The sequence below is a fragment of the Mirounga angustirostris genome, unplaced genomic scaffold, assembly GCF_029215605.1.
Source record: "Mirounga angustirostris isolate CCGP_5_RB_7025 unplaced genomic scaffold, mMirAng1.0.hap1 SCAF_12, whole genome shotgun sequence".
NCBI lineage: Eukaryota > Metazoa > Chordata > Mammalia > Carnivora > Phocidae > Mirounga > Mirounga angustirostris.
Genome location: NW_026991720.1, coordinates 31,272,619 through 31,275,836, shown reverse-complemented (window position 1 = coordinate 31,275,836; position 3,218 = coordinate 31,272,619). Strand labels below are relative to the sequence as shown.

The 3,218-nt window shown below is 34.2% G+C and overlaps 1 pseudogene; it reads right to left on the bottom strand.

The window, feature by feature from the left end:
• Positions 1-2,635: 2,635 nt before the first annotated feature.
• LOC123835932 (cytochrome c oxidase subunit 6B1-like) lies at positions 2,636-2,893 on the bottom strand (annotated as a pseudogene).
• Between the last annotated feature and the right edge of the window lie 325 nt (positions 2,894-3,218).

The window sequence follows — 3,218 nt, the reverse complement described above, 5'->3', positions numbered from 1 at the left end:
TATTTTTATAGGGATTGCTTTAATGTGTATATTGCTTTGGGTAGTATAGGCATTTTAACAATATTTTTTTTTCCAATCCACAAGCAGGGAATGTCATTCCATTTCTTTGTGTTATCTACAATTTCTTTCATCAGTGTTTTATAGCTTCAGAGTATAGGTCTTTCATCTCTTTGCTTAGTTTTATTCCTAGGTTTCTTATTATTTTTGGTGAAATTATAAGTGGGATTGTTTTCTTAATTTCTCTTTCTGCTGCTTCATTATTGGTGTATAGAAACACAACAGATTTCTATACATTGATTTTTTTATCAGCAATGTTACTAAATTTATTTATCAGTTCTACCAGTTTTTTGGTGGAGTCTTTCAGGTTTTCTGTATAGAGTATCATGTCATCTGCAAATAGTGAAAGTTTTACTTCTTCCGTACTGATTTGGATGCTTTTATTCCTTTTTGTTGTCTGATTGTTGTGACTAGGATTTCCAGTACCATGTTGAATAAAAATGGTGAGAGTGGACATCCCTGTCCTGTTCTTGACCTTAGGGGAAAGGCTCTCAGATTTTCCTCATTGAGGATGATGTTAGCTGTGGGTTTTTTATTTATGGCTTTTATTATGTTGGGATATATTCCCTCTATTCCTACTTTGTTGAGGGTTTTGAGCATGAATGGATGTTGTACTTTGTCAAATGCTTTTTCTACATCTATTGAAATGATCTTATGGTTCTTATTCTTTCTCTTATTGATGTGATGTATCATGTTGATTGACTTGTAAATATTGAGTCACCCTTGCAACCCAGGAATAAACCCCACCTGATTGTGAATCATCTTTTTAATGTATTATTGTATGAGTTTGCTAATATTTGTTGAGATTTTGCATCTATGTTCATGAGAGATATTGGCCTGTAGTTTTTTTTTTTTTTTTTTTGTGGCATCTATCTAGTATCAGAGTAATCCTGGCCTCAAAGAATGAATTTGGAAGTTTTCCTTCTTTTCTATTTTTTGGAATAGTTTGAGGAGAATAGGTATTAACTGTTCTTTATATGTTTGGTAGAATTCACCTGTGAAGCCATCTGGCCCTAGACATTTGTTTTTTGGGAGTTTTTTGATTACTGATTCAATTTCGTGGCAGGTAATCAGTCTGTTCAAGTTTCTATTTCTTCCTGTTTCAGTTTTGGTAGGTTATATGTTTCTAGGAACGTATCAATTTCTTTTAGGTTGCCAACTTGTTGGCATATAGTTTTTCAAAATGCTCTCTTATGATTGTTTGTATTTCTTTGGTGTTGGTTGTTATTTCCCCTCTCTCATTTGTGATTTTATTTATTTGGTTCCTCTTGATAAATCTGGCTAGAGGTTTATCAAGTTTATTGATTTTTTCAAAGAATTAGCTCCTGGTTTCATTGATTTGTTTTATTGTTTTTTTTTTTTTTTTAGTTTCTATATCATTTATTTATGCTCTAATTTTTATTATTTCTTTTGTTCTGCTGGTTTTGGGTTTTGTTTGTTGTTCTTTTTCTAGCTCCTTTAGGCATAAGGTTAGGTTGTTTATTTGAGATTTTTCTTGCTTCTTGAGGTAGGTCTTTATTGTTATAAATTTCCCTATTAGAACAGCTTTTGCTGTGTCCCAAAAGTTTTGAACCATTGTGTTTTCATTTTCATTTGTTTCCATGTAGTTTTTTATTTCTTCTTTTACTTCCTGGTTGACCCATTTATTGTTTAGTAGCATGTTATTTAACCTCCATGTATTTGTGTTCTTTCCAGATTTTTTCTTGTGGTTGACATCTATTTTCATAGCGTTGTGGTCAGAAAAGATGCAGGATATGACTTCGATCTTTCAAAATTTGTTTAGGCTTGTTTTGTGGCCTAAAATGTGACATATTCTGGAGTATGTTCTTATGTGCATTTGAAAAGAATGTGCATTCTGCTGTTTTAGGATGGAATGTTCTGAATATATCTGTTAAATCCATCTATCTGGTCCAATGGGTCATTCAAAGCTGGATATTTGTATTTTTAATCGAGAATTCCATTTGATTCTTAAGCACATCAACTCACATCACTAATCAGTAACAACTTTGAATATTTTAAAAAATCCATTTTCTGGTAAAAATATATAAATATGTATGTATATATCTCTCTATATACTAAATATACAGTATAAATATGTATACTATATACATATGCAATATATGTATATACATATAGTAGAACAGTATGTGGCACATAGTAAGCACAATATAAGTGTTAATTATAAAGGCAAAAACAATATAAGTTACTGTGCGTTTAGATGTTGGCCCAGGTCTTGGATATCACTAAGCTATTAAACTAGCAAAGTCTTTCCTGCAGACTTATTACATGATCAAACTACATTCCAAGTATAAGCATTATTAACTGAATTTTCTTTTATATACAATGAAATCATCCTTAATATGTGCCTTCCACATTCACATTTGTGTTTATTTCCTGTTTCTATTTCCTCTCTCATCTCCACCAATATTTCTTTTTTCTTTTACATGTTTCCAATGAGTATTTATTATTAGTTAAACCACGATTCAGGATCCCAAGGTGGGGATCACCATGTACACAGGTCCCCCTTCACCACCCTGGGAGAAGAATGGATGACAAAGGAGAGGTGGGTGGAGCCAGTTCAGACCTTCCCAGGAAACATGCCTTTTGTGCTGCAGTTGTCCCAGGCTGACTCCCAGGATATGGGGCAGAGGGACTTGTACACACACCAGTACTATTTGCACCTGAAGACATCAGCCCCTTTAGCAGTCATTGCCTTCTCACAGCAGTGGAAATCCAGTTAGTTCTGCCAGCAGTTCCTAGTCTGGTTCTGGTTGGGAAAGCAGTTGTCAAAAGGGACAGTCTGGTAGTTCTGGTAGGTCTTGATTTCTTCTGCCATGGTGCTGACTCCTAAAGACATCCCTGAAGCAGCTCACAGCTCAATGTGACCTCCGTAACAGACACCAGAGTCACCACTAATATTTCTGAAATCTTTCCTGACAATGTCTCCTGAGATGCCAAGGAAGTTCCTTGCTCCTTCTCCTTCATTCATATCTTGAGACACCACCAAACCAAGAAGAGGTTGAAGTATGTGGGCAACTCCAAAGTGGTAATTTTCATGTTTTACATCCTAAAAATTTTAGGCTTAATTCTTACCTAGATGTATTGTATATAATGCCAAGATATGTTTAATTGAAATAGTGCCAGCCGTAGATGGAATTTAA